Here is a 21,004-nt window from a genome sequence, read left to right as displayed (position 1 = left end):
GGATAATGAGGTTGTATTCCTTAATTGGAATAACCTTATATATGTATTTGACATATGTAGGATTTCGTTAATCCAAAGGATACTAGAAAGGTAGATGTATTATCAAATTCATTTATGAATTAGAGAAAGCTTCTTGAAGTTGAATTATTTGTTTTATTAGTGAAGTTTTATGAAAAACTTTGATTAATAAAAATCTTGTGCACACAAGGAGAATAGTGGGAGCATTGATATTAGTTTGGTGGAGTATGTGAATGACATACTAGTCACCAAAACAATTTATCTACACATGTGAGACATGGTTAGAAAATTATTTTCAATATGTACCAAAATTGATTGTAGTGTTCGACACTAGAATACTTTCAAGAATATCCATGGATGTCTTAAAGGACTAAGGATTGTTTCTTGAACACGGATTAAAGGAACATTGTAAAGAAGTTACAATGATGCTGACTTTAATATCGGTGTACAGTATATCCAAATCGCAATTTGGAATAAATGCTATGCTTGGATATCAACTATGAAATTTGTAAAAGTACAAGCTTCAAATAGTTGTTGTTTCTATTACAGATGTCAAATATATATGATTCGGATTGTTTAGCTCATAACTGAGCGAAACCATGTGTCTCTTGCGTTGCGGATTCCATTGATCCCGTCTGAGGTAAAATTGGTTTAATCTTGCGAGCAATGAATACTTGATCTCACCAATAATCCAAATGTATACTTTGACACTTCAATTTCTTTTCGATGGAAGATCGAAAGTGGAAATTGAAAGAAGTGTAACCTACCAACATAGGAAAGAGTTCCTTATCTACTAGAATAGTATCATGCCCAGGGTGTGCTTGACGCTAACACTTGATCAATATATATTGAGTTAATATTTGATTGGCTTTTAGTGCTAGTGGGAGATTGTTGGAGTAAGCCCTAATATCCAATCAATATTGATTGGGTTTGGCTTTGTATCATGATATTGATATAAATATATATTGTGAATATATATAATAATAAGGCATTTCTTTATTGATTTTGTTATGTTTCAAAATAATAAAGTCCCTAGAATAGATAGTTCATGTAATGGAATATTAAGTGTGACTTAATCATGAGATTACATTATCATAAAGAACGCTATTCTTAAATGTATCCGTAGTCAAAGCTTTAATATGAATAAAGGATAATAATAAAGCGTTGAGACTATTATGTATGTAGACTGATGACCGCATCTCATGGGTCATAGATATGAGATATTAAGTCTATACATAGGTATAAATATTAGGAGTAATATTTATACTGGATTGACCCACCGTGAGAATACTACATAGTAAGTTATGCAATTGTCATAAGATATTCTCACAGTGATAATAGTGTATATCGCTCTTAGACCTGAAACCACTATGATCCCTAGATGTGGACTCAAGTGCTTTGTTGCCATTCTAACGTTGTCTGTAAAAGGATAACCATAACGTTGGTTGATGGGTACTTGATGAAGCATGTTGAGGGACATGAGTGTCCTAGATGGGATTTGTCCCTCCTCATAAACGGGAGATATATCTTTAGGCCTCTTGATGAAATATGACTGTAAAACTGCATGGCCATGCCGAACTAAGTCAATATAAGATATTGGACTTGTTCGTTATTCAGTATATTTCGGAATCAAGAAATATAAATATTGATCTATACAAGGGTGACAATATCTATGCTTTGGGATCAATAAAGATATCGAGACAAAGGAGTAATTGTACACATGAGTATTATCATGGAAAGGTTTCGTCAGATCACTTGACATTCTTGTCACTTGGGTAGCAATGATGTGTTGCTAGATACCGCTCATTGTTTATAATATTAAATGTTAGATTTAATATTATTGCCAACGTGACTAGAACCTAAAGGGTCACACACAAAGAACAGTCAAAAGAGAAATATATAAGTATGACTTATATAAGGGGTGCGTTTAGTAAATAACGCTAATTAGTTAGCAAAATTACTAAACTCGTTGTTGGGCTTACTGAAGCCCAATAGTGACTTCTGACTTGCAGAGCACACTAGAAGTTCTATAAATAGAACTCTAGTGCTGAAGTTTTTGGTTACACGTTTTTGGAGCAACCCTTCTTCTCTGCACTTCCAATTCATTGGCTAGCACCGAGTTTTGGAGGAGCACTGTTCGTGTGGAGTTGCTAGAGGCTTTGCTGCTTGCTGCTTGCTTGGCTGTGATCGAGATTCCAGTTTCCAGTTTCCAACGTTCAGATTCCAAACTTCGAGGTAACAATCGAATCACTGATTCATGTTTGAATTTCGTAATGATCCAAGGAAAGAAAATTGAAATTCTTCTTCTTCTTCTTCTTCTTCTTCCGCTGTGTATGATATCTTTTGATTTTCCTTCAGAAACATCACAAGATCAGAGGCATTCTTGTTGCTTCTTTGCCTCACAAGGAATACTTGAAGATGAGTGATAAATCTAATACTAAAGCAATGTTTGCTTCAATGTGTTCAAACTATGAGGGTAAAGAGAAAGTAAAAGAAGCTAAAGCTATTACGCTTGTTCATCAACATGAGTTGTTCAGGATGAAGGAGGATGAAGACAGTGAGACTATGTACTCAAGGTTTCAGATTATAGTCTCTCGACTTCAGATTTTGAAGAAAACTTATGTAGCTTCTGATCATGTGAAAAAGATTCTAAGGATTTTACCTGCTAAATGGAGACTTAAGGTGACTGCTATTGAACAAGCTAAGGATTTATACACTCTAAGTGTTGAAGATCTCATCAGCTCTCTCAAATGTCATGAGATTGGTCTTAATGAACAAGAACCTGTTAGAAAGCCAAAAACTATTGCACTAATGTCTAAAGGAAAGTCTTCACAAGGTCTCAAAGCAAATGAATCTGAAGATGAGTCTCCTGCTGGAGATTCAGATGAAGATCCTGTTGTTGTTCAAGAGATGAATATGCTCTCCAATAGGCTTCAGTATTTGGCTAGGAAGAACAAGAAGTTCTTAGGCAGAGGCAATGGTTACAACGGCTCAAGAAAAGAAGATCAAAAAGGTTTTTTCAACTGTAAGAAACCTAAACACTTCATTGCTAATTGTCCTGACTTGCAGAAAGAGAAATCAAAGGAAAGGTCAAAGAAACAAACCTTCAAATCCAGCAAGTTTAGAAGACAGATCAAGCAAAGTCTGATGGCTACTTGGGAAGATTTAGATAATGAGTCAGGGTCTGATAAGGATGACGCTGAAGATGAAGCAAATGTGGTTGTGGGGTTAGTAGCTACAGTGGCTACAGAGGCAGAACCTGGAACAAACTATGAAGATGAAAATGAGGTATATTCTAAAATTCCCTGAGCTGAACTTATTGCGTCTCTTAAAGAGCTTCTCACACACTTTGAAAAGTGATCCAATGAGTTGAAAGATTTAAAATAAAAATAAGTTGATTTAGTGAAACAACAAGAAAAAATTATGTTGGGTCTGAAGGAATCTGAAAGAGAACTTGAGAGTTATGACTTCATTTGTAGAACTTATGAAGGTAAACCCAAATATCTCTGTCAGAAACTAAAAGAAAAGTGTGAGGAGAAACCTTTAAGTAAACAAGAGATTTCTCTTGAAGATTTTATCATGCCAGGTATTAACAGAAGCAAATTTGCTTCTATGATTTATTGCATATATCAGAACAATGGTAGAGGACTTGGTTTTTTAGAAGGATTACCTAATGGAATCAGTCTTAAATCATGTTCTGAATGCATTAAGGAAGGTTTGAAAACTTACTTTGTGCCTGAAGCTGTTAAATCTGAAGTTGTGATCCAGTTAGAACCTGAAGCTTATGATTCTAAGACTGTGAATGTTTCAAAGTCAAAGAATCCTGAGTCTAAGGTCATTACTAACTCTGAATCTAAGACTCCAAAGACTCAGGTTCTGAAGAATTGAGAGTCTGGAGTCTTAAATCCTAAGCTTCAGAGGAGGAAAACAATTGTTGCTTCATGGGATTCAAGGCCAAATGGTGCTAAACCTAACGTCTTGAATGAACATAAGCCACTTAACTTCAAGCACAAGGCACAAAAGAAGACTAAATTCTTCAGGTCAAACCATAAAGGACCCATAATGATATGGGTACCTAAGTCTGAAATTCTTGATGCTGCAGATGTGATTAAAAGGAAAGGAAAGTCAGAAATCATGGTACCTGTACAGTGGCTGCTCACGACACATGACAGGAGAAAGGTCTATGTTCCTAACCCTAACAATGAAAGAGGGAGGAACTGTGGGATTTGGAGGAAACCAGAATGATAAAATCATTGGAATATGAACTATTGGTAACTCTTCTATCTCTATTAATAATGTTTGGTTTGTTGATGGAGTTAGACATAACCTACTTAGCATTAGTCATTTTTGTGATAGTGTTTTTGATGTAATGTTTGATTAGAGAAACTTCACAGTAATCAACAAAAATGACAAGTTCGTAGTGTTCAAGGGAAAAAGGAAAAATAGTGTCTATAAAATTAATTTTTCAGAACTGGCTGATCAGAAGGTAGTTTGTCTTCTATCAGTGAATGATAAGAAATGGTTGTGACACAGAAGGTTGAGACATGCTAACTGGAGATTAATCTCTAAGCTTAGTAAGTTACAACTGGTTAAAAGCTTACCAGACATTGATTATCATTCAAATGCACTCTGTGGTATTTTTAAAATCTTATTTGAAGTATTGAAAAAAAAAAGATCACAAATTGTGATCTTTTTTAAATTAAAATAAAAAAAATCTTAAAAAATTTTAAAAAAATGAAAATAAAAAAACTGAAAAAATAAAAAAGAATCTGAAAAAATACCATAAATATTAAAAAATTCTGGAAAAAATAATAAAAATGAAATAGACTGATTAAAAAAATAAAAAAAATTAGACCCTTTGTTATGCTTGAGTATCGGTTGACTATTGTTTCCTGTAATTAATTACATCATAGACTGATTGTATCTTGGAGTGACCTTTTTAGTACACCTTGTGCTAAAGAGGTTCCTCAGTCATTGTTAATATATCCCATTTTTTATTCTTCAGAAAAAAATCTGGAAAAATTTTAAAAAATTAAAAAAATGAAACAATATTGGAAAAATTAATATATTTGGAAAAAAACCATATTTCCAGATTTTTTTTTCAATACTTGAAATATTTAAAAATTCTGGAAAAATGAAAAAAATAAGATTTTTTTTTCTAAAGTAAGAAGTTTTATTTTATAAAAAAATGAAAAATTCAGGAACTTAAAATATTTCGAAATTTTTTAAAATGATAAGAAAATATATTTCGAAATTTTTTAAAAAAAGTTTAAATTATTCTTTCGAAATTGAAAATTTTGTTTTTTCATTTTTTTCAGGAGCTTAATTCAGATTTTTTTATATTTTTTTCGAAAATTTTGATATATATTAATCTTTTCCAGATTTTTTTTATTTTAATTTATTTTTCCATACTTTTTTCATTATTTTTCATTTTACCTGATTTTTTTTAGATTTTTTAATTATTTTTATTAATTTTTCCAGAATTTTTTTCATTTTTACTAATTTTTCTAGAATTGTTTTAAACTTTTTAAGATCTTTTTTCGTTTTTTGAAATTTTTTAATCATTTTTTTATTAAAAAATCACAATGCCATGTGTACCCAATAAAAAAATAAAATTAATAATACCGTCAGCGTGCCACGTTAGCGAAAATGCACAGTCAGCTGACCTATGAGGTATTCTAAAACAAAAAAAATTTACAAGGACGAAATCTGACAAAAAAAAAAAATTTCAGGGGGAAAACCAAAAGTGACATCTATTACAGGGGGTAAAAGCCTATTAACCCTATTTATAACACAAACTATGTTTAGACACTTTGGTTTTTAAGTTTTTTTTGTTTGACTTGGTCTCTTAAAGTTATGGAAATTTGTAACTTAAGAGACCAAAATATCTAATATTTATGACTTAAGAGATCAAAATATATATTGTTTGTAATTTAAGAGACCATAATTGAATAAAAAAAACTTTGAAAACCAAAATAAAAAATGAAAATAATTTGAAGAACAAAAAATATAAAAAATTATAAATATGAGAAAATATGTATGTGTGTGTACACACATATTTTGAAGGGGTGTATAAAGACGTTTTATTGCTTACTATAAATTGTTATGGACAAAATAGGATACTGCTTTTTTTTTTTTTTTTTTAAGGAACAAAATATGATACTTATACATTGTATATATATATTTGTGATATACCTTTTATGTATTTATGATTTACTATACAATTTCAAGGTAACCTAATTTGCTAACGAATGTTGACTAGGTTTGTAAGCATTAAGTTCACATCTCACGAGAACCTGGATTTGTATCTCGTGCTGATGTAAAAATTTCGTTGGTGAATAATACTTTATCCGTTTTAAAATATATGTCGTAGTCAATCATTGACACATGTCAATACACAACTTTGATCATTAATATCTTTAATTATATAAATAAAAAATTATAAAAATTTGATATTTTGAAAATATTTATCGAGACAAATCAAACAACATCTTACATACTAACATTTGTATTTATATATTAGTTAAAAAAATATGATCAAAGCAAGTTATATGAATAATGCACATTGTAAAACTGCGACATGTATTTTGAAACAGATGGAGTATACAAGTAGTTTTGTAAGTAATTATCAATTCTTCAATAATGTTGCTCTTTTTATCTTGAATAATTTTACACTACTTAATAACTGTTTTATCATGTAAATATTTTACGAAACACGTTGAAAGTCAATATTGCATGAATTGTTTATATAGTTTTTTTTTTTCTTTCATAAATATGTGATCATCTGATATGTTATCTAGATGAGAATTAGTGGAATTTAATAAAAAACATTTCGGTCGTTGGTTTTGACGAATAATAATGACATTGTATCAAAATATTTTATATTATTTTATATTGTAAAAAAAATCACCAAAAAAAACTTCCAATCCAATAAATTTATAAAATAAACTAATGGTGAAAACATTGAGCGGTATATTATACCGATTTAATTTGACCTATATATATAGATGAGAGAAAGTGGAAGAAGCTAAGCGAGCCAATAATATTGTGTAACTATATCAACTTAGCTATCAGGTTTTTTTTTTTGAATCGGCCAACTTAGCTATCAGGTAATAATTAATGGCTCTTTTTGTTTTCGAAAATCAATTTACACTCTGAAATAAAATTGATTTCCTCTACTTTGTTCATCTATATCAAATTATAGAATCTACTTTTCATATTTATATATGACGACTTCTTTGCAAATGATCCTTCAAGAATTTGTGTATGGAAATATTAATTACTGATAATTTTTGTTTCTCTTTCTTCAAACAGGGTGTTGCGATGAAACACAACCTTGCCATGTTGGAAGGAAAGACACCCACATTTTCAAAATCGGCTCTATGGTTTGCCATATTATTGGGACTCATCTTCATTCTCGAGATAAATGTGATACAAGGTAATTAATCAACAAACCTCATATTAATCAATTATTAATGATATGGTGGTGTAGGATTAGTCTATACTCGTCTTGTTTGTCCTCTATTTTTGCGATTGTTTTCTTAGATAGTTACAATCTTCATGAAAAAATTACTTTTGGTTGAATATTATTACGTCAAATAAGATGTTTTCATTTGTTTCCGCATAACTAAGGTGTTTTCAATACGATAAGGTCAAATAAGTCAAATCAAATAGGTCTACATATACATGACTAATGTTTAAAAAAAAAAGTCTTACTAGAAGTCAATGGTAAAATAGATTATTATTAGTAGTAAACATAAAAAGAAAATTATTAAAAATGGTTGACTAAAATGTCAATTATGTCAATATTATTGAAAAAAGTAATTTTTTTAGTATATAACAAATACTCAAGTTTTAGTTTTGACTCAATACTAGAATTTTATAGTACTCATTATAATATTTACAATATAAGTGAACGTCAAATTTGTCAAAAAAAGAAGTCAAAGTCAATGTTAATTAAATTGGCGACCATTGTAATTGTAAATTATTGGTAATCGTTTTAAATTATATATTAACTTTATTGTTTTATTATGCTTTTTTTTTTTAAGAAAAGATACAATTTTTTTATGCAGATGCAACTAGGCAAATGCTCTCAATTTCACAATGGGATTGGGATTGGGAATTTGAAGCTAATAGCACTGCAATAATCACATGTGACCGTTCTAACAAAGATTTCGATCTATGTACAATGAATAGTCCAACACTTTTAGACCCAACTTCATTAACTCTCTTTACATTAGGTCCTCATACAAGGATTCAACCTCACATCCATATGAAAATCCAGCCTTTCCCTCTCAAAAGTGATAAAAATGCAATGTCCCCCATTAGAGAACTCACTCTCACAACAACTCCAATAAAATCATCTCAATGGGGTGTCACACATCATAGCCCAGCACTAGTATTCAGTGTTGGAGGGTATACTGGAAATTTCTACCATGACATGAATGAAATTTTCATACCACTCTTCATCACCATCAATTCCTTATCCTATGATCAAGAAGTAATACTTGTGATCACAGATGTTAAGCCTTGGTGGTTCCAAAAATATGTTGATTTATTATCTGCATTTAGCCCTAACCATAAGATCATCAACACAAATAACCTAACAACCACACATTGCTTTCCATCAGCAATCGTAGGGTTGATAAAGCATGGACAAATGGTCATAGACCCAAAATTGCTACCAAACCCTAAAACCCTCCTTGATTTCCATTCATTTCTAAAACGTGCATATATCAAAAAGGACACCCCATTTATGTATCCTAATAGTAAGGGTAAGCCCATTCTCACATTGGTGAGTAGAAAAGGAAGTTCTAGCCGTGATATTTTGAACGAAGAAGAAGTCATCAAGTTAGCTGAAGATGTAGGGTTCAACGTACGTGTTTTGAAGCCATCAAGAGACTCTGTAGTAGTTGATGCTTATAAGTTGATTCATCCAAGCCATGTATTGTTAGGCGTGCATGGTGCCGGCCTAACAAATTTATTGTTCCTTAGACAAGGGTCTGTCTTGGTGCAAGTGGTGCCTATTGGACTTGAGTGGGCCTCAAGTACTTACTATAACAAACCAACTAAGATTTTAGGGTTGGAATATGTAGAGTACAAAGTAGAGGCAAATGAAAGTAGCTTGTTATGGGACTATGGAGCTGATAGTCCAGTGATCAAGGATCCAAAAGCTTATACGGAAGGAAAATGGGATAAGCAACTAGTATACTTGAAGAAGCAAAATGTGAAAATTGATTTAATTAGATTTAGAGATTGCTTGACAAAAGTGTATGAGAAGGCAAAAATATTTATGAATAGTACTAGCTAGTTAGCTAGTTAGTTTTTTTTTCCTTCTTCTTAAACACCCTCCCTTCTATTTTTAATTTTTGTATGTTTTATTTATATTAATAACAATTGTATTTGTGTTCTTTAATTAATGTATTTTTTTTTTCCTTCTTAAACATCCCTCCCTCTCGGTACCAGAAGGTTTTTGCCCTCTGTTTCCAGCTTGCGGTTTAGAGCAGTAAAGTACTGCAGATTCGCAGCATTCACCTGTGTGCGAGCAACCTCTAATTTCCTTGGCACCTTTTCAAATTCTTTGCGCGTTTTTTCCGTGTTCATTGTCCCAGTGATGCAGGTCTTCAACACAAAGATTAAGCTTGCTAGTGATGGTCTCGTTAAAGTAAGAATCCCAGCATTGGTGCACAAAAGGGCTGAACTTAGGTTCCACCAACCAAGAGTTCTCGAAAAGGAATTGCTTGCCATGTAGGATAAACTTTCTTATCTTTGCGATTGTTTTCTTAGATGGGTACAATCTTCATGAAAAAATTATTTATTTGGTTGAATATTATTAGGTCAAATAAGGTGTTTTCATATATTCCCCTAAGGTGTTTTCAATATCATAATCTCAAATAGTCATCTTAAATAGGTCTACATATACACGACTAATGTTTAAAATAGGTCTACATATACACGACTAATGTTTAAAAAAAAGTCTTATTAGAAGTCGATGGTAAAATAGATTATTATTAGTACTAAACATAAAAAGTATATTATTCCTTCAAAAAAAATAAAAATAAAAAGTATATTATTAAAAATGGTTGACTAATATCTCAATTATGTCAATATTATAAAAAAAAATGTATTTTTTTTAGTATATAACAAAATACTCAAGTTTTATTTATGACTCAATATAAGTCAAATTTGTCCAAAATAAAGTCCAAGTCAATAACTTCCATAATTATATTTTCTACAAATCCTAAAAATAGTTATTGTAGATTCAGATTCAGATTCACATTGGATTTTTCTTATATTATGTCAATATTATAAAAAAAAAATGTATTTTTTTTAGTATATAACAAAATACTCAAGTTTTATTTATGACTCAATATAAGTCAAATTTGTCCAAAAAAAGTCCAAGTCAATAACTTCCATAATTATATTTTCTACAAATCCTAAAAATAGTTATTGTAGATTCAGATTCAGATTCACATTGGATTTTTCTTATAATATTAACAAAGAACATAAGTATTATTAGGTTTCTCTGTTGGCATCGGGATATAGCAATGATAAACTAGTTAGTGAAAGTAATTTGTTTCATGTCTTTTCCATTCATCGGTATCCGTTATAAATACAAGAGTAATGATATTTTGACATCCATTTGATGACAACATTGTTGACAACCTTGTTTTTCTCACTTCTTATTGGTCAAAAACAATGGAGAGAGAAAAAGGAAGAGAGAGGATAACAACATCATGTGAGTATGAGAGAGAAAGTTGTCCAAAAGTTGTCAAAAATGGTTGTCAAAATATCATTTCTCAAATACAATGGTTGTGTGCGACTAATTAGGAAGCCTAATATCTATACATCAATGATTTGATTAATTCTAGAAAAATAGATTAGGAAGGTGTTAACTATCCTATGAATAGAAAAGATACAAAACATAAATACAGGTGTTGACTACATAACATAATTACAAGAATATTCTCATAAATATTCTATCACACCCCCGCAGTGGGAGGTTCTCGTACGCTGAGACTGGCTCGAAAATCATCAAATAGTATTCGTGGGAGCCCTTTAGTGTATATATCAGGAATCTGATTACGAGACGGAACATGCAGAAGTCAAGCTTGGCCGCGAGCCACCTTCCCCCGAACAAAATGGGTATCCATCTCGATGTGCTTGATGCATTGGTGTTGAACGGGGTTTCCATAAAGATAGATGGCACTAACATTGTCACAATACACTAATGTTGCTTTTGGGATGGGAAAATGAAGTTCCAAAAGAAGATTATGAATTCAGCATGACTCGGATACGACATTGGCTACCCCTCTATATTCAGCTTCTACACTAGAGCGAGAGAGAGTAGGTTGTCGTTTGGATGACCATGAGATAAGATTATCATCAAGGAAAACACAGTAACCAGAGTAGAGCGCCTTGTGTCAAGACATCCACCCCAATCAGCATTAGTATAGGAAGTAAGATCAGGAATGGATGAAGAGTATAGATGTAAGCCGAAATGCATGGTGCCTTGCACGTAACACAAAATGTGTTTGAGGGCATTCACGTGTTCTGTTTTTGGATCATGCATATGGAGACATACTTGCTGGACAACATATGAAATATTTCGTCGTGTAAATGTAAGATATTGAAAAGCACATGTAAGGCTTCGATAATGAGTGGGATCTTCATAAGGAACACTTGAGGAGACACTGAGTTTTTGCTTGGTTTGAACAGGGGTAGCGGATGGGTTGCAAGATTACATGTCAGCCCGATCAGTGATCTCTGCTGCATAATTTTTTTGAGAAAGAAATAGACCACATGTATGTCTGGTTACTGCAATGCCTAAAAAATAGCTGAGCGGGACCAAATCCTTCATAGAAAGTTCAGAAACAAGGAGCATCATGATTGATTTACGAAGATCATTAGTGGACGTGGTGAGAATAATGCCATCCACATATAGAAGAATGTAGGCCATGTCTGTGCCTTTGTGATAAATGAATAAGAAATGTTCAGATTTGCAAGGATGGAAGCCTATGGTGGAGACATAGTCAGCAAATTGTTGGTACCATGCTTGAGGGGCCTGTTTGAGGCCGTATATGTAACGCCCATTTTAATTATTTAATATTTTTAATGAGTTTTAGAATATATAATTATATGATTGACGTGATTTATAAGATTTATATGATTTATATATGATTTATGAGATTTATGTGAGTTATATGATTTTTAGAGAAGTTATGTGATGTTGTGACTTATTTTATTATTTAATAAAATAAGATTTGAAAATAAAATAAATATTAAGTTGTGGGGCTGTTTTTATAAATTTAGAGAGTTTAGTGGTTAAGAGGAAATAGAAAGAATAGAAGAGATATTATAAATAGAGAAGTTAGGTTTAGAGAAAGACATAACGTACGATCAGTTTTTGGTGACAAGGGAGGAAAGTCAAGATAAGAGGAGAGAACCCTGGAGGCTGCCGATTTCATCTGTTATGAGGTAAGGGTGAGACTATCTTTCACTAATATTAAGTCTGTAAATCATTAGGTTGCATCTAACATGTTTCAGGATGAGTTTGTGAGATTATGATAAATTAGGTTTTGAGTGAGAATTGATGATTATATGATGGAAAACCAATGAATTGATGTAGGAATCATGTACAGACCTTAGATAATCCATAAGATGATATTTAGAAGTTGTTATGAGGTTAGAATCAAGTGGTTAGGTGAAAATTTGGAAAAAACTGAATTCTGGCCGAGCTGACATTCATCGCTCGCAACGGCGAGTGACTTAACTCGCCTCGCGAGCTATGAACTTCATCGCTCGCCTCGCGAGTAAAAGAGCTCGCAACCGCGAGTAACCCAGTAGAAAATCTGATTTCTGAAATTGATGTTTTAGGTCAAGTGTTATATGGTTTGAGTGCCTTAATAGTTAAAGGAATGATTAGGCAAGTTTTTTTGGATTTAATCTGGGCATAAGGAAGTTAAAAATGGGATTTTCGGGTGAAAAATGTCAAGAACCCGAGAGCAACCAAAGTTGAGCTCGCCTCGCGAGTACCTTTACTCGCAACGGCGAGTAGCCCTTTTCTTGAACTCGCAACCTCGAGTAGATGAGCTCGCCTCGCGAGTAACTTAAAAACAGACAGCCTTGTTAGGTTTTTGTGATCCTTGCTACACGACGTGTTAGGAGTTGATCCTTGGGGTAGGAATGAAAGTTGTTCATGAGACTATAAGTCACCCAGAGAACTGAATTTAAGATGATTAAAGATATGTATTGATGTTATAATGTTATATATGCATTATGTGGAATATTGCGATGTTTAAGATGTTGATTATCATTTGATGCTGTTATGTTGTGATGCTGATATGACATGAATTTATAAGTGTTGCCTTGTTGCTGTTGATCTTTATTAAGACGTAAATGTTGGTCTAAGTCACGAAATTATAAGATGTTCATGAAGTTTCTAAGACGTAAGATGTTGAGTCCATGCATACTCATTTAAAGATGAGGGCTCATGCCCTGGAGCTTTTGCTCAACCAGAGACGAGGGGTCATGCCCTAGGAGCTTTTGCTCAATAGCGACGAGGGCTTATGCCCTAGGAGTATATTTATGCTCATAAGCGACGAGGGCTTACACCCTAGATTGGTACCACATGCATTTGCATATTCATGATGATTCAAGATGATTTAAGACGATAAGAGTTGCATAGTCGAGTTTAGATGCATTGTCGAGTCGAGTCGTTAAGTTATGATGTTTTAACGAAGTATTTAATGATGAAATATTTGGATGATGTTATGTGACGATGATTATGACTGTTATGTGATGATAAATTGCTAATATGAATTGATGATATCCATGTATTTAAATATAATTGTTGAATTATATGATGTTATGTTGTTAAATGTAATTTATGATTTATATACTTAATATTATTGTTTGAGAAATCTCACCCCTTCTGCTTGAAAATGTTGCTCTTCATATGAGTAACTTTCAGGTAATCAAGATTAGGTGTGGTAGTGAGTAAACTCCTCACAAGTGTGTCTTTAGGTGCTCTGATACGTAACAGGATGGGAGTTTTGACATGTTTTCTATTCCTTACGTATTGTTTTATGAGATTTTTAACGAAGTTGTTAGATTGAACTGATTATGATGTTTTAGACTATTTATGAGACTTTTATGATGAGGCCATGTGTGCCAAGGACTATTTTTAGATGTTGAATAATTCCGCTGCAAGATATTAAGTACTTTGTTGATCGAATTTTTGAAGGATAAATTATTATTTATTCATTTATGATTTTTATGAAATGTGACATTCCATTTACGATGAAATTACTCTGATTTTATTAAGAAATTTTTATGTTGGGAAAACGGGGTGTTACAGTATAAATATTTTGTCAGAAGACATACATAGTCCAGATGAATGGGATCGTGGAAACACATGGGTTGATGCATATAGACCGTCTCATGAAGCTTACCATGCAGAAAAGCATTCTTGACGTCTAACTGATGCATGGGCGAGGATTTTGATAAGGCAATGTTGAGAACCGTCTGGATAGTTGTTGGTTTCACCATAGGGCTGAATGTTTCATCACAATCCACTCCAGCTTTTTTAGACCTGCCATCACCAACAAAACGAGCCTTATAGTGCTCAAAAGAACTGTTAGATTTCTTTTTATGACGAAAAATCCACATAGAGCGGATAACATTAATATCACAAGGTCGTCGGACCAAATCCCACGTGTTATTTTTAATAGGAGCATCAAATTCCTCTTGCATGGAGGATTTCCAATGCGGGTCAGACAAGGCTAATTTTGGATTTTTTTTGGAACGGGAGAGGGTAAGAGGTTGTTGGCCGAAATCGAAAGATTTAATTCGTGTTTTGGTTTTGAAATTCCATGCATGTTGCGTGTTGTTGTGGTCCTTGCAGGTTGGTTGATTGGCTGGTTATTTGTGGGAGGTGGGTCAGTTTGGACAATGAGGGGCGAAACATGACTGATGTTTGGGGGAGTAGTTAGGGTTGCAGCTGGAGGCTGCAAAAATTGATTTTTTTTCAGTGATGTACACGAAAAGGATGTAGAGTATCATCTAAAAAAATCATATGTAGTATGAGAGGGTAAATGTATCTTAGCAAAAGGAAATTATGTTTCATCAAAGATTACATGCCGCGAAATAATTATTTTTCTGTTTGATAAATCATAACATTTATATCCTCTGTAATTGGATGGGTAGCCTAAGAAAATACATGAGGTAGATCGAGGTTGTAATTTATGGATACTTGTATAAGGATACTGAGGGTAGCATAAACAACCAAAAACCCAGAGGTGCGTGTAAGTAGGGTTACGGTGATATAAGATTTGAGTAGGTGACTTGTGACTCAGGGGTTTATGTGGTAGAATATTTAACAGATAAGTTGTCATTTGAAGAGCATGATGCCAAAAAGAAGTGGGCATAGAAGAGTGAGCAAGGAAAGTGTGAATCATGTTATTTATAGTGCGTATTTTTTGTTCCGCTTTACCATTATGAGAGGAAGTATGCAGACAAGAGAAACGAAAAATAAGGTCATTGGCATCGCGATATTTCAAAAAAACTCATTGTCAAATTCCCGTCCATTGTCACACTGAAAACATTTAATGTTTTTAGAAAACTGAGTTTTAATGAGAGAACTCAAGGATGAAAAAATATAGTATGCCTGTGATTTTTTTTTTGCCAATGGGGAAAGTCCACAAAAAATAAGAGTAATCATCCAAGAATAAGAAATAATATTTATGCCCAGTAGTGCTTAAAATAGGAGAAGTCCATAGATCGCTATGCATAATATCAAAAGGCATCAAAGTATGAGATTGAGAAGCATAAAATGACAATTTAACATGTTTTCCAAAAACACAAGAGTCACAAATAGAAGATGAATTTAAATTGTTACAATCAATTAACTTATTTTTGCTAAGAGAATGCAAAACAAAGGAACCCGGGTTCCCCAAGTGAATGTGCCATAAACCGGAAGTAATAGCTGCACAAGTGGATGGATGGGAGACTGGATAACTGTTGGGTGATGGGATAAAGATCCCCAATACTATCACATCTCATTAGTGGCATCCCCGTATGAAGTTCATTCACATAGAATCCAAAAGGGTCAAAAGTAATAGAAACATTATTGTCAGTAGTGAGACGTTGCACATAAATTAAATTTGGCTTAATTGATCATCCGGTCCTTTAACTTAATTCTTTATTTCACAATGGTCCCTTAACTAAAAAATGTCTCAAACTAGTCCCTTATATATTCTGCCGCTATCTATTTTGGTCCTCGCAATTAGTTTTTTGATGTCTAATATTTTTAATATGATTATAATCGTTTGATTGCAGGTCTATAGTATATTACAATGGACCACCCATGTCTAATTTCTTTTCCTATTCTTCTTCTCCTTCCTTATTCTTCATCTGTCTATCAAATTTGAAACCCATATCAATTTCTTCCTCCATTACAGCCACCAACAACACAATTAATACAAATATATCACCATAAACACCTAAAAAAAATTCTTCCTTTTTTTCATCTTCTTCCACCTTCTTCAACATCACGCTCAAGAACAAAAATCAAACAACCTAAAAATTGAACACAAACAAAGCATGTACAACCCAAAAATCGATCAAAATGAACACGACCCAGAAATCAAACACAGTCTAGAACCGAAATTGAAAACTCATGATGATGATGATGATGGAAACAAAATCAATATTGGTTTGCAAAAAAGAGTTGATAATCGAAATTGAAAACTGATGAAGAAGATGATGATGATGAAGTAGACCCTGAAAATCGAAAGAAATTGAAGATCGATAGGTTTGATATAGAACCGTCGGAGCAACAAGATCAAAGAACTGCCGCTATTTGAATCCTCTGGAAACGTTACCGAAAAATCTATGTTAAGCTCTTTCTGGCTCTTCCTCTATGTCGCTTTATTCTGAAGGAAAATCAAATTACAGAATAAACAGCAGAATAAAAAATTTCGATTTTCTTTCCTTGGATCATTCCGAATTTGACATGAATCAGTTATTCAATTGTTACCTCGAAGTGTGGAATCTGGAATCACGATCACAGCTAAGCAAGCAACAGAGCCTCTAGCAAGACCACACGAATGGTGCGCCTCCAAGTCTCGGTGCTAGCCAAGGAATCAGAAGTTTCAGAGATTTAGGGTTTCTCCAAAAACGTGCAACTAAAACTTCAGCACTAGGGTTCTATTTATAGAACTCCTAGTGTGCTCTGCAAGTCAGAAGTCACTATTAGGTTTCCGTAAGCCCAATAACAAGTTTAGTATTTTGCTAACTAATTAGCGTTATTTACTAAACGCACCCATTATATAAGTCATACTTATTTTTCTCTTTTGACTGTTCTTTTATGTGTGACCCTATAGGTTCTAGTCATGTTGGCAATAATATTAAATCTAATATTTAATACTATAAATAATGAGCGGTATCTAGCAACACATCATTGCTACCCAAGTGACAAGTGATCTGACGAAACCTTTTCCATGATAATATTCATGTGTACAATTACTCCTTTCTCCTAATATCTATATTGATCACAAGGCATAGATTTTGTCACCATTGTATAGATCAATATTTATATTTCTTGATCCCGAAATATATTGAACAAAGAATAATTCCAATATCTCATATTGACTTAGTTCGACATGGTCATGCAACTTTCCAGTCATATTTCATCAAGAGGCCTAAAGATATATCTCCTGTTATGAGGAGGGACAAATCCCAGCTAAGACACTCATGTCCCTCAGCATGATTCATCAAGTACCCATTAACCAACGTTATGGTTATCCTTTTACAGACAACGTTAAAATGGCAACAAAGCACTTGAGTCCAATCTAGGGATCATAGTGGTTTCAGGTCTAAGATTGATATACACTATTATCATCGTGAGAATATCTCATGACAACTTCATAACATACTATGTAGTATTCTCACGGTGGGTCAATCCAGTATAAATATTACTCCTAATATTTATACCTACGTATAGACTTGATATCTCATATCTATGACCCATGAGATGTGGTCATCAGTCCACAAACATAATAGTCTCGACGCTTTATTATTATCCCAATTCATATTAAAGCTCGACTACAGATACATTTAAGAATAGCGTTCTTTATGTTAATGTAATTTCATGATTAAGTCACACTTAATATATCATTACATGAACTATTTATTCTAGGGACTTTATTAACATTACTACAAATATAATAAAGAATGTCATATATATTATTCAATAATAAAAGTCATGATACATAAGATAAGTTTAACATAAACTATTGGCATCTAGGGATTACACCAACATCTTCCTCATCAGCCTCGCCTTAGGATTTTGTCTCTCTCGCATCTTCTTCATGTTCCTATTCTCAACTTCCTCCACTGTTCCGTTCAACTCTGACACCGACGAAGGTGAAATCTCTGTTCCAATCCGTGTTTGTTCTTCTCTCCATTCCACGGATCTTGAGATTCCAATGGGATAAGGTGGGTTTGGTTTTGGCTTTGAGCATGTTTCTAGGTGAAAGTGTGTAGGATTTGTGAAGGTTATGGAGATACGGTAAGTGGGAAGAAGCTCCTTGATCATGTTTGAGATAACGAGATACTAACCTTCAGTTATGAAATTGAAGAACTTAAATCAATCAAGTTTTTTTTTTGCTTTATAATTTTAACCATATGATTTTCTTGAAAAAAAAAACCAGATAATTTTGGGTTAATGGAAGATTGATGAAGATGATAAGGGAAGAAGATGAAGAAAATTGAGAAAAATATTAGGTGTTAGTGGTTTACAGTAAAATATAATAGACCCTACATGATCCAACAATCTTCTTTGAAAGAAAAAATCAAAGGGTTAAAATTAAAAAATTTGCTAAGGTCCATGGTGGACCACCTTTAAATATGGTTCAACTTAGACATTTGATGTTAAAAACTAACGGAGAAGACTCAAAGAGGTGACCACAGAAGACATAAAGGACCAAATTGAAACGTTTTTTTTATTTAAGGGGTCATTGTGAAATAAAGAATTAAGTTAAAGGACCGGATGATCAATTAAGCCATTAAACTTTTAATAATTGGTGGAGCATGCATGGCTTTTTGTATTTTTAAAGGTTGTGTAGGTGTAGAAAGGGGTGATTGTCCATAACCACAAATTGGAATTCATTCTCCACTGCCAACAATAATATTTTGATTTGAATTGCTCATATTAGAATAAGATGAGGGGTTACCTTGTGATGCCGTCATATGAGAGGTTGCTCCGGTATCCATATACCACTGACCATCATGGGAATTAAGTGACATGGTGTGAATGGCGGCTTCAATATCCGTGGGTTCCAGAGAAGATGTGTTGGTTGCATAGGCTTGAGGGTGTTGGCCCAATATCCCTGGTTTCTTTGCAGGACCAGTCAGACGAGCCCATTGAGAAGTTGGATATGGGCAAGGATGGGGTTCCATGGTGGTGGCATCTAACCCCATTGATATTTCTACCAGGGAGAGGGAGGAGGATGCCAAGGTAAGGCACTGGCTTGTTGGGACTGTTGGTTACCGCCACGTCCACCACCGCGTTGGCCATGCCCTCCGTTTATGTCGTAACGGTTGCGGTTTTTATTGACAGACTTGCAGCTATTTTTTCTCATGCCGTCGCGGTTGTCATTGTAGGAGGATGGTTGAGAAAGGTCCTTTGGTTATGCCGCAACCAGGGCAGCTCTGGTGGCCGCCATCTTGTTTAATCCGGCTTCTTCAAGGGTAAACATTGAACGAGCCTGATAAATTTAGGGAAGAGAGTTGCTCTAATAAATTAGTGTTTCGACCCCTGTATGCATCACTGGGGCCAGAAACAAGTTAAAAAAACAAGTCGATGATTAAAGACAGGAGCTCCAACGTTCGTCAATTGGTCAGAAAGCATCTTGGGTCGCTACCAGTAGGTGGAAGCGGAGGGAAAATCCTCCATGCGAGTGGAGGAAAACTCATGTGCGAGAGTAATCGCACGAGAGTTTTGATTATCTTGGAAGATATTTGTCAATCATTCCAGGCCTCCATGGCAGTTGAGTCTGGTTCAATAATAGTAGCTAAAAGGTCGCTGGAGATAGTGGAACAAATCCACTATAGAACTGTTGCATTGATGGTAGCCCACAATTCTTTCTCATCATCAGTTTCAGGTGTCTTATTTTCCTAGCCAGGTTCTGGAGGAATGATGCGATAAATGACCTTATGAGAGCGGGAATGGATTTTGAAAAGATCAACCCACACACCAAATTGAACATTTTCCATCTCAAGAACAATGGGGATGTGCTTCTTGATGTTGGTTACGGCGAGAGCCGAATGGAAAAGGCTCTTTGGTGAAGAGGAGGGAGGCAGTGTAGGAGGAACCTCCTAGGTGGGAGGGGTTATCATCGCCACGGATGGGAGAAAAAGAAAGAGAAAAACGAGGAAGAGGATTGAGAATAGTGGGTAATTTATGCAGGGGGGAAGGTGTTGGAAAGAAACCTAGGTCTCTTAATACCATGAAAGTAATTGTTTTCATGTTTTTTCGATTCATCGGTATCAGTTATAAATACAATGGTCATGTGCGGCCAATTTGAATGCCTAATATCTATACATCAATGATTTGATTAATTTTAGGAAAATAGATTAGGAAGGTGTTGACTATCCTATGAATAGAAGAGATACAAAGCATAAATACAGGTGTTAAGCTGATAAGTCGATAATTTATTGTTTTTAAGTGTTTATTTTGTTAAGGTTTTATTAAGATTTTATTGTTTTTTGTTACTTTTTAGAACTTTAGTACTTCAGTTTGTCTGTTATTTAATTTCAGGAACAAATATGGTGAAAGATTGAATCATGGAGCAAAAGAAAGGGTTTTTGAGCATGGTTAAGGAATGGAAGGATCTAGAGCATGATTGGAGCTGATTGAGGCCAAAAATATGAAGATCCTATGCAAAAATATCAGGCATAGCCGTGCCTGACAATGGCATGGCCG

At 33.8% G+C, this 21,004-nt stretch overlaps 2 pseudogenes; one reads left to right on the top strand and one right to left on the bottom strand.

Annotated features, from left to right (window-relative positions):
• Positions 1-7,238: 7,238 nt before the first annotated feature.
• LOC146921660 (xylan glycosyltransferase MUCI21-like) lies at positions 7,239-9,340 on the top strand (annotated as a pseudogene).
• Positions 9,341-16,069: 6,729 nt separating this feature from the next.
• Positions 16,070-20,370, bottom strand: LOC146921659 (uncharacterized; annotated as a pseudogene).
• Between the last annotated feature and the right edge of the window lie 634 nt (positions 20,371-21,004).

This window comes from Medicago sativa, chromosome 5 (genome assembly GCF_051527215.1).
Source record: "Medicago sativa cultivar Bolivia chromosome 5, Bolivia_mono, whole genome shotgun sequence".
Classification (NCBI taxonomy): domain Eukaryota; kingdom Viridiplantae; phylum Streptophyta; class Magnoliopsida; order Fabales; family Fabaceae; genus Medicago; species Medicago sativa.
This window is presented reverse-complemented; position numbering and strand designations above follow the sequence as displayed.